This window comes from Dipodomys merriami, unplaced genomic scaffold, assembly GCF_024711535.1.
Source record: "Dipodomys merriami isolate MVZ:Mamm:240054 unplaced genomic scaffold, mDipMer1.0.p SCAF_344, whole genome shotgun sequence".
In the NCBI taxonomy this organism is placed as follows: Eukaryota; Metazoa; Chordata; class Mammalia; order Rodentia; family Heteromyidae; genus Dipodomys; species Dipodomys merriami.
The window spans coordinates 919154-930653 of record NW_027204982.1 but is presented as its reverse complement, the minus strand read 5'-3'; the positions used below and the strand labels follow the sequence as shown (position 1 = coordinate 930653).

The following is an 11500-nucleotide window of genomic DNA, read 5'->3' as shown; positions in this document are numbered from 1 at the left end:
TAGAGTGCTAGCTTTGAGTATAACGACAAAGGATAGGACCCAGTCCCTAGTTTCAAGCTTTTTCTAACAAAGACCCACCCAAGAAAGGGAAGCAGGTGGGCATACGCGAGCTGAAAGCTCACACATAGTGCTCAAGACTCCCAGAACAGACCCCATCCTGCTCTGATTCTCTAGATTCTATGTCCTACATCATGGTAATCTTAGATGGAACTTACCATGCACCAAGTCAGGATGTTCAAGTACAATCGCATATTCAGGATCCCCTGACCTTATCAAAGACTCAAGATCTCTCAATGTGTTGCCTCTAAACTGGATAGGGAGGTGAGGTCTAGTTATCCAACCACAGGATGTGGGAATGAAAGGATTTCTCAGCCAAGGGACACAGACTCAAGGTCTCCAGGTCCCTCTCTCTCAGGAAGGAGAAAAGGGCTGATCTTTCTCAGGAATGTTCCTTGGTTGTGAGTATCCTCAAAGAAACAACCCTGCTCAGAAACCAGTACCTCTTGTTTTCCCACCAGCCTCTATCCAAACCGGCCCCACCTTCAGTCTGCCTTCTCTTAATCCCAGATCTGCCATCTAGACTAAAGGCTGAGCCAGCAAAGAGACCCATCTCTGCCTCTGAGAATGGCAATCACGGGGTCCTCGTGCCTCCTAGAGGAAGTCTGGGGAAACTAGGCTCCTTACTCCCACTCTCATTCCTTGGCTGCCCTGTGCTAGTGGCCAGCTTACTTCTGTCTCTCGTGGATGAAAGAAAAGGGCGGGGGTGTCAACTTCAGATTGAGCCCTCGAAAGTCCCAGTCCCCAAGAATGTACTGCACAGGCGTCCTGCAGTGGACGATAGCCAGGTGGTCAATGGTGAACCCAGTGTGCCAGGACTCTTAATAGCAGTGTGGCTGGGTCAAAGGCTCTATCACTTTTGGTCTAGGTTGTCAGGCAAAGTCATGGCTCCAATATACTGACACTCCTGACCTGTGATCGCCATCCCTCTTCATCTTCCTGCTTATCCCTTGACCCCCCCCCCAACACTCCCTCACACCAATAAATCCCTAGCCCTTGGACAGCTTGTTCTTATCTGACCAGAAAATAAACTCATTGGCACCAGAGATGATTGAAACCTGGTGACCTGCCCTGAGTCCTAGTGTCTACCGGAGGTTGCTTCCCTCTGCAGTCGGCTACCACACAGCTCCTGGATATCAGAAAGTTGCTAAGGTGTCAGTAGCTTGGTCCTACATACTGGCTTTAGGCTCTGAAATTGTCCCCACATAGATTGTGAATGGTTGGCTCCTTTGTTACTGGGACTCAGAACAAGTCTCATATATTCTCCCTTCTTCCTTCCTTTCCTCTTTTTCTCCAACCAGACTTTCCTCCTCTTTCTCTCTTTCCTTCCTTTCTCTCACTCCTGGACCTTGAACTCAGATCCTAGGTGCTGTCCCAGAGCATTTTTACTCAAGGAAAACAGACTACGGCTTGAGCTGTGGCTCCATTTCTGGTGTTTTCTTTTTGGTAGATAGTTGGAGATAAGAGTTTTACAGGCTTTCCTGCTTGGGCGTCAAGCATCCATCCTCCCATCACAGCCTCCTATGTAGCCAGGATGACAGGAATAAAGCATTGGCATCCAGCTCAAACCAATGTTTCTTCATGTGCTGTGGAACCAGCACTGGAAACTCTCATTGTCTATGACCCCTCCAGAGCCTGGTGCACACTGTTACTCTTTGTGGATAAATAAATGAGCACCTGTCTACAAAAAATATTACAGAAAAGTACCATCCCATTCAGGTAAGCATCCTGGTGGGTGGGGCAAAGCCTGATGTAGCTTTCCCACAGTTCTCCCTTCTCCCTCTTCCCACCTTCCTGGTGCCACAGAACTTAACTCTTTTGGCTCTGAAGACAGGATCCATGGTGTGCTTGCTGGATTCTGGGGCCTCTGGGATGCCTATCTTCTCAAAGATCTCTGGCCAGCAGCTGACCACACGGTGGCACTCAATTTCCCACTCAGGAGTGAATGAGGTTGCCATGAGCTGAAGGCCAGGCTCAAGGCGTCTACTCTCCTACCCCTGGGGCCAGCCAGGATGGCCCACCACATCTGGCCCCCAAGTTTCATGTTGCAGAGAAAGGATCCTCAAGACATCTTGGGTTTCTGAATCTCCCAGATTCCAGTGCATGTGCTGAGAATCCTCTCTACACACAGCTGGCTGGCTAGGGATGGTGAGGTCACAATCTCTGCTCCCCATGACATCCTCTATTTTATGTCTAGGTGGCAGGACCCCTACCTAGAAGACCACCAAGAATCAGACTCTAAAGCTGTTTCATTTAAATGGGCTGCAGCTTGGGCCTTGTCCTACACTCTGTCACAGCAGAGCCCAGGAGGAGAGCCCCGAGCTAAGAATTTACAGGTCTTATGAAGACACACAACCAGGTGCTTTAGTACCATGTCTTGCTCTGCTCTGAAACAAGCAACAAATGGTGACTGCCTCAAGTACATTAACCCTTCACTCCACTTGGTGGTCACACTAGAGAGAGTCAGAGGAGAATCAACAGCTGCTGCATAAAAGCAATCAAGGCATGATATTCATAGCAGGAGACCATCTGGCTTTGGAATTCTGCTTGTGATACTTTGAATGTCATTGATTGTTGGCTGAAATTGTTCATCTAATTTGACCCATAATCCCAGGTGTTAGTGGAAGTGGAAATTGCCAGCTTCAAGAAAAAAAACCCTGGAAAAGTTGGTATTTTAGTTGTCCCAATCAAACTTAAAGGATTCCAAAGTTAGTGGACCCCTTTTCTTCCCAGACAGCCTACATCAGGTTACAGAAACTGGCATTCAGCAAGCCCTAGCTAACTGCCATGGCCTGATACCGAGCAGGCTCCAATAGGGGGAAGGCACTTGCCTACCACGGCCCAGCTGGAAAAGGCACAGGCAGGACATAGATTAGAGTCTGCAGGATTCCAGGGAGGACTTCCCACCAGTGCACTCCCCTGGGAGGTAATCCACGCCACCAGTGGGATCCCAGAACTCCCTGCCCAGATGCCCATGGACACCGTCAATGCCCTGGGTAAGATTGCCCTCTCATCGTCGGTAGTGGTGAACCATCTGCAATATCACACCGTTCACCACTTCCTAGACCCTCCTAGCTTCACAGCCCCTGCCCTACTCACCACCCTCCATCTTGTTCCCTAATTACATTTGGCCAACACATTCCCAACTATTAATTAGCTCCAACTATACAAACGAGAGCAGACTGTCTGGCTGGAAGAGTGTGGCTGTGGTCACACTAGTCTCACAAGCCTTCAGGCTTAAGACAGAAGGTATCAACTTTGGTCTGTGGTTCCCACAGGCCTCCTAGGGGAGACCCACGCAGGCCCAGAAGCTACTGTGGGCTACAGGAAAGGGGGAAGAGAGAGGTGGAAAGGAATATCTACTGAAATCTTCCCCAAAGCAGCCATGAAACAGTGATGGTGAAAACATACTGGTCTCATACTTCGCATTGCTGAAAAAAAGAACAACAAGTACACACACACACACACACACACACACACACACACACACACACACACACACACACACACACAAATCCAGAACGGTGACTGTAGACTCATCCATGCAGCACCTGCAATTTGCCAATTGATCACTCACTTGAGCACAGTCAGGCTCTCTCTCTTTCTCTCTCTCTCTCTGTCTCTTTCATGCACACACACACACACACACACACACACACACACACACACACACACACACACACACACACAAATAGACTCACAGTAGTGCCCCTCCTGAGTTTGTTGGTTCCTCATCTAGGACAATGTACAAGCTGGACCACGGGAGTTCCCTTGTCAGAACCAGGGGCTCGACCCAAGGAAGCACCACTCTAATAATGCTGAACCACCATGCCTCTCCCTTTCTCCAGGGCCAGACGCTTTCCCTTGGGAATAAACAGCCATGACTCCCCATTCACCAAAACCCTAGGCCAGGGCTCTGGGTGAAGGAGTCCTGAGACAGGTGGCTCTTCAGAGCCTGGACTGAAAACAAGCAGGAGATCATGGTGTACCCAGAGAATTGTCTGACCAGGGGTGTGGGCAGTGTTGGGGAAATGGATGAGGTCCTAAAGGCTACATACATGGATGAACTTCCTACTCCAGCCTAGATGCTTCTGGGTGACTTGGTGGATTCTTGGGGAGGATGAGGAAACCAGATGGTCCTGGAGCACCAGCAGATGGTGGCAGAGCTGGGAAATGTGATCACCCTGTGAGTGCTGTTGACAGCTGGAATGGGAAGGACCAGCAGGGTGTACCTGTGTTGTGGGGGCGTGTTCTTCCCAGACATTCACCTTCTATCTGAACCCTAGTGCCCTCACCTCCCTAGTGGGCTCTTCTGGGACCCTCCTCAGGGGAAAGTGTGACCGAGCACAAAAGACAAGGGCTCACACAGAATGGGGGGCTATCTTCTTGTTTTTTAAAATCAAGGGATAACATATGTATTTAGACATATTAGCAGCGAAAAATGTATGCTTCAACACACTTATTGGGGAAAAGTCTGAAAACATTACTACACTGAATTCAAGGGTATTTGCAGGAGACCTGACAGAGAAGTTCTCTAGAACATTTCAAGAAATTAAAAAGGGAGGGGAGGGGAAGGGAAAGGGTCAAAAGGGAAATATCCTCAGTTTAATTGACAAAGTGCAGTGCTTGCTCCGACTTAATTTCTGTCTCTCCCCTGCCCCGTCCCCAAAAAGTTTCCAGATGAGTACATCACTTAGACGAAAGTTCATCTACTGGAATAAAGGGAGATACCACTTGGGCAGGTGACACAGGAGAGTCGGTGGTAGTGCTGACTTTAGCTGGTGAGTTACAAGAAGATCCCGCACTGCTACTGTTTCCATCCAGGGTATCCGAAGACACACACACACCAGGATCTGACAGCTGTGCTACGTCAGAAGAAAGCATGTTGGTGATGTCCTGGAAAAATCTCTTTGGCTGATACTCAGTTTCCATTTCACATTTTCTTTTCAATGGTCCAAGAACACTTGGTTGGATACAATTGATGGGACTCTGGTTTCTCCGGGTGGTAAATTGGGTCGTCGGGCTTGGGATGGGGCGTGGAGGCAATCCATTGCTACTCACAAAACTTTGCAAGGATGGTGAAAAGCACTGCTTCCCAGTACCCCGGGTGGGTGACGGTGCTGTTGACACAGGAATAAAATCCATGCGCTTGGGCGAAAGCGGATTTCTCCACGTCGTTGTCACTAAGTCTGAAACTTTCCTCCCAGGAGTGGCTTATCTGCATTGCGGTATGGACCACGCGATCATGGACCATCTCTTGGTTGATCAGGTCCATGCCCTCCGCCTGTTTGATTGATCTGGTGCAAGCCGCTGCTGTGCATGCAGACGGAGGAGGCCAGGAGCAGCAGGCCATGGCGGCCTGGATATGTGGTGCTGTTCTGCCTGGGGCTAGGAGCCTTGGCCTGGAACACCGGCGAGGTGTCACTGAGGCCGTGGATGAGGGAGGCGCTGTTAGACCTCCAGAGGCCCCCTCTGCCTTGGCCACTGCCACAGCCATCCTCCGCCGGACTACTGCCGGGACCCGGAGGCAGCTCTGGGTCCAACTCCATCTTCACCTGAATCAGGTAGGGGGGCAGGGAAGCGGGGGCGGTCCTCGGTCAGGCCTCGGGGACTCCCATATCCCGCAGTACAGGGAAGCCACAGCCACCACAGCCTTCTGGGGGGCTATCTTCTGCATCCAACACATCCCCACCCCCAGAAAAAAGGAAACATCCCAAGAAGGCAGGTGTGGAGGTGCTGCTCCCTCTGACTAAAGCCACCAGGTTCCCTGTGGCACACCCTCTTCACCCATCCCTGCATCTGCCTTTTTCCTGGGACACTGGCCACTAGGGATGGGGGTGGGATTCCAGGATCAACATCCACTCTCCCACCCCCCACTCCTGGGGGGCAATTGTGGCAGAATCAGGGCTGGCCTGCCTGGTGCTGGGGAGGCGAGTTTGGGACCCAAGAGGCGAGGCAGGTGTCACGGGTCTGGGTCCGTGGGGGGTGTGGGGTAGGGGGAGGTCGTGAGGTGCAAACCCGCGTGGTTTCCACTGGGGAACAGGTCCGGCTGCAAGGAGGCCAGGGGTGCACCATCGCTGGATGACTCCAAGAGGCACCACGAGTCCAAGGTGGCTGCAACCTGTTTCAAATGAGGTGCCACGGGGAGGGCAGGAGAAGGGGCTGGGGCAGGAGCTGGCAGGTGGCAGGGCTGAGCTTGCCCCCTGGTGCAGGGGCCTTGGACTCAGGGCCTACCTGGCCTCTGAGCCTCCCTGAGACTGTGAGAGGGATGTGCCTGCTGTGCGGGCTTTGTGTCCTCTGTGCTCCTGGCCCAGACCTGTGCTCCTACATCAGCGGAGGCCAGTCATGGATGCTGCCACCCCTGGTGCATGTGCCTGCTCTTCTCTGCTCCTTCTCTCTGCCCCCACTTCTCACCCAGGCTGCCCAGCCCCTGCTGCACAAGTATGCCAGCTCCCGTGTGCACCTGTCTGCAGCAACTATGTGCCCCTTCAAACATGCCCTGTCCTCCCCTCAGTCACACTACTTCCCCACCTCGGCCATGCCCCTTCCCCTGGCTTGGTACTGCTCTGACTCTGCCTTAAGGCTACCAGGCCATGGCAGAAGCATCCTCACCTCAGCTCAGGGCTTTCCCCCAACCCAGGCAGCTGTCTGGGGGAATTGAAGATCCCCTCAGCCCAACCACTGGGGGAGACTCTTCTCCATCCACCCCACAAACCAAGCAGGTGCAAGGTAACGCTCCGAGTTTGTGTGTGTGTGTGTGTGTGTGTTTGTGTGTGAGTGTGTGTGTGTGTGTGTGTGTGATTGTCCTCTCAAGGACTCAGAACATTGAATCTTTTGGGATGACAGCACACAGCACACTTATAAAAATGGAAAGGCTTGGAAAAAATTATATTAAGTGAAGTAATCCAAGCCCAAAGAAACATGGTTTCTCTTATTTGCAATATCTAGTATATGTATGAGTCAAGCAGAAAAGGTCAGATAATGTGATGTTAGGAAAATGAACCCTTAGATATGTATTTAAATGTTTTTTTTTTCTTTCATGCATTTGTTTCTAACTCATTTATAAGATTATTTCTTTGTTGCTTTATATCTCCCTCCCCCAAAGTATAACCCCTGTTTTCACTATATTTCATGTCGATATAATTTGTGGAGGAGATGGGGAAAAACAAGTCGTTTAAGGATACAGGTGGACCCATTGCAACTATGAGAAGTACAAGTTGTCATGTCCAATAAGAACTTTACAACTTTGGTGCCGGGGTGGGGGATGGGGGGGATTGCATGGTGGAGCGGGGGGGCTAGGAAGGGATGTGAAGGGTAAACAAAGGAGGAGGCTGCAATGCTTGATAAGAAATGTATTCATTATCTTGCCAATGTAATTGTAACCCCTCTGTACAGTATGTTCACAAAAAAATAAAAATTAAAATAAAAAAAGCACTAAGAACCCTGTGTAATGGATTCAGCACAATGTGCCTTTTGAAGGACTCAGCACATAGCAACTTTTCGGATCCTCATGGTAATTTAATTACCAATAAGATTAGACATGCCATTTTGACATCACTAAACTTAAATATCATATTATGGCATTATATATCATAGTGACATTAGAGACATATTGTGAATTCCTATTCTGTGATTTCATTCTATTACAAGCTAGCAATATTGGAATATTGGTGGATATCAGAAATCTATTGTGATCTCAAAGCCATTGTGACATGAAAATTCCTTCTTGACATCACAGTGCCATTGTGATACCATTAACCTGTTCTGACATCACAAACCTGTCCTGTCCATTGTGACCTCATCACCAATGTGACATCACAAAGCCAATGTGATATCACATTGTTATTGTGACATTACAATCACCTTGATACCTCCAAAACCCATTATGACATGTTTAGCACCTTTGAATAAACACATGGCCTTTGTGACATCACAGTCCCTTTGTGTATCCATATCCTCATTGTGAAATATCAACTGAGATCAAATACGCCATTGTAATATCATAAAGCATTAACAATATAATCATTGGTGTGACATCACATTGTCATTTTGACAATATCAGGTCATTGTGACATCACAAATCTGTAATGACTCTACATTGTCATTGTGACAACATATATACATTATGAAGGCCTATTATGTGATTTCGTTGTATTTCAAATGTGGGTTCATATCAAACACATTTGAACTTCATAACCATTGTGACATGACAATCCCTTTGTGATATAAGATTGCCATTGTGACATCTAAACAACTGTGACAACTCAAACATGTCCTGTCCTCATAAGTTTTGTGACATGTTGCCACTGTGTTAGGCCCATTGAGAGCTCAATCTATTTTCGATCTCATATTATTTCAGGTATGACATTAAATATTAGAAATATACTGTGATATTATGAATATTGTGACATCACACTGCTAGATGTAATGACCATTGTGTCATATTGTTACATCACAAATCTGTTCTGACTTCATCACATTTGGGCCAACAAATGACTTTGGAATCCTCACAATCCCATTCTAAACTCATATACTCATTATGAGTTAATGACAATTGAGGTCTGGAATGCCATTGTTACATCACCAAACTACTGCGACATCACAAAACTATTTTGAACTCATCACTATTATGGCATCACTAACTAATTGTGATATAACAACACTCTAATGACATTATAATTTGACCTCATATTGCAATTGTCATATTACTGAACCCTCATGCTCTCATGCTATTATGATCTCATCACATCTTAGAAAATTATGGCCTTTGAGACATCGAGCACTTTCCGTGAACTTGTATCATTGTGAACTTGTAGCAATTGAAAATTGAAATAAGATGTGATATTTTAAACTAGTTTTGACATCACTAACCCATTTTTTTTAACACTTTGACAACCAGAACCTGTTAGGTACCCTACTACTTTTGACAAAAAACATGGCCTTTGTTTCATCACAGTTCATTTGTATATGTCATTGTGACTTCATCCTCATATCCTCACTGTAAACTAATGGCAATTAAGATCTGACATGCGATTGTGACATCATAAACACTTTGTGACATCATCACCAGTGTGACATAAGACTGTCATTATGACACCATCAGCTCATTGTGACAACACCAAGCTACAGTGACACATAGGATTATGAAATCACATTGCCATTTTGCTGTCATAGACCCATTGTGAATGTATATCTTGTGATTTCATTCTATTTCAAATGTGGCATATCAGTTGATATCAGAAACAAATTGTGACCTCATAACCATTGTAAGATAATAAACCCTGTGTGACATCAAAACCAGTGTGACATTATATTGTTGTTATGACATCTTTAGCTTATGGTGACATCACAAAATGTTAATGACAGTATAGCATTTGCCATTGTCATTGTGACATCATTGTCACATTACGAATGCCAAATCTGTAATTTCATTGTATTTGAAATGTGACATGTGGGTTGATATCAGAAACTCATGGTGATGTCATAACCATTGTCTCATAAAAGTCCCTTTTTACATCAATTTGGCAATGTGACATCACACTGGCAATGTGATGCTAGTAAGGCATCGTGATATCACAAGGGTCATGAACTCACAATGGATTTCTGGTATCAACCAACATGCCACATTAGAAATAGAATCAAATAACATAATAGGCAAACACAATGTGTCTATGACATCAGAATGACAATGTGATGCTGCAATGCTATGATGTCATTGTAGTTTTAATTGTCAAAATGAGCAAATTGTGTCATAATTGCAACCTGAGGTCACAATTATGATTATGTCAGAAAGGATTTATTATGTTTCAATGGTATATCTGATGTCAGTTTTCATTAGTTCCCCATGAGGATATGGATACAAAAAGGTTCTGTGATGTCACAGAGGCCATGTGTAGTTTCAAAGCTGGAAAGAGGTCATTATAAGTTTGGGATGGCCCAATGTGATCCATAATGTCACAATGAAAATGAGATATCCGAGTGGGTTTTTGATGTCACAGTGGTGATGAGGTCAAACCGATTTTGTGATGTCACAGTTTGTAATATCAGAATGATATATCAAATTTCAATGACTCATAATTCAATATGAGGATACAGGTGATGGAAAAAGCTCCATAGTATGAGGTCATACTATATGAAAACCCGATGGGACAGTGATTTCCCAATGACAATGTGATATCTCATCATCATGTTATAAGAATGTTTTGGGAGAGTTCCGGGAAGATGGCGGAGGAGAAGCTGGAATCTGAACAAGCTCTCGCATAGAAAGCAGTTTTAGAGTTCCAGTGAACAGTCCTAAGCCAGAGAATCACACCAAGTGTGTCATCACAGGACAGAGAGTTAGACAAGAGAGGGGAAGCCAAGGAAACGCAGCAGCTGCCGCTCCGGCGGCGGGGCCGCGCCGGCGGCGACCACCGCCGCGGAGACATACCTGAGACACAGAGAGTCCGGGACGAAGGAGACAGACGCAGCGGATGAGCGGATTCTACTCAACACCAACAAGAACCGACAAGGAGCGAACATCTTCATCCTGCTGTTTGCAGACCAGAGACGACCCAGGATCCAAGACTCGGCGTGAGTACAAGCCCGACATCCTCACTCCTCAAGGAGCAGAGGAGGGAAGGCCACCCCTCCCCCCCCCCCAGCACCGGTGATCTCCATCTTGGATACCGACAAAGTTCGGAGGAGCTGCTAGCTCCAGCTCAGGCCTTGGAATAAAACGAGTCATTTAGCAGGTCACAAGAACTTAACGGTGAAGTGACCTGCCAGACTCAGCTCCATCCAGGGAAAAGTCACCCAGCTCAGGCGCCAGCCATCGGAGTGCCTTGCTTCACTGGGTAACCAGAGCCAGAGGCTGCCCCTCCCTCTAGCAGCCTCGACAATCAATTGAAAAACAGAAACCCTGAGAATGGCTCCAGGCTGGGCGCTGTGAGCTTTATCACAAAATAGCCCCAGGGAAAAGCTACTGTTTATTGAAAGGCCTCAACTCTACCCAGAACCTAGCCTCATCACCACATCCCCCTCTTTTGTGACTCTCAAAGCAGACCACCATCCCAGAAAACTAACCTGGGAGGGGGATCTCAAAATCTTGGGTAAAGCAGAGCATTTTTCTGCCTCTTCCAACCAACCGACTTAAGAAACCAATCAAGCCACAGGACCTCAAGCTGACCAGAGACTCCAACAAGAGACTGGTTGCAGACAAAAGGGAGATACAGGATTCTTCCCACTCCTCCCCCCCCCAAAAAAAAAATCAAAAGACTTTTTTTTCTTTTTTTTTTCTTTTTCTTTTTTTTTTCTTTTTTTCTTCTTCTTTTTTCTTTTTTTTGCTTGTTTTTTGTTTTTTGTTACCATATATATATATATATATATATATATATATATATATATATATATATATAAATTTTTTTCCCTTCTAAAACTTTTATTAATCTTTAATTTTTGCCTC

General features: G+C 46.6%; 1 pseudogene; it reads right to left on the bottom strand.

Moving 5' to 3' along the window:
• Positions 1-4721: 4721 nt before the first annotated feature.
• On the bottom strand, positions 4722-8050 carry LOC138803619 (PPP2R1A-PPP2R2A-interacting phosphatase regulator 1-like; annotated as a pseudogene).
• Between the last annotated feature and the right edge of the window lie 3450 nt (positions 8051-11500).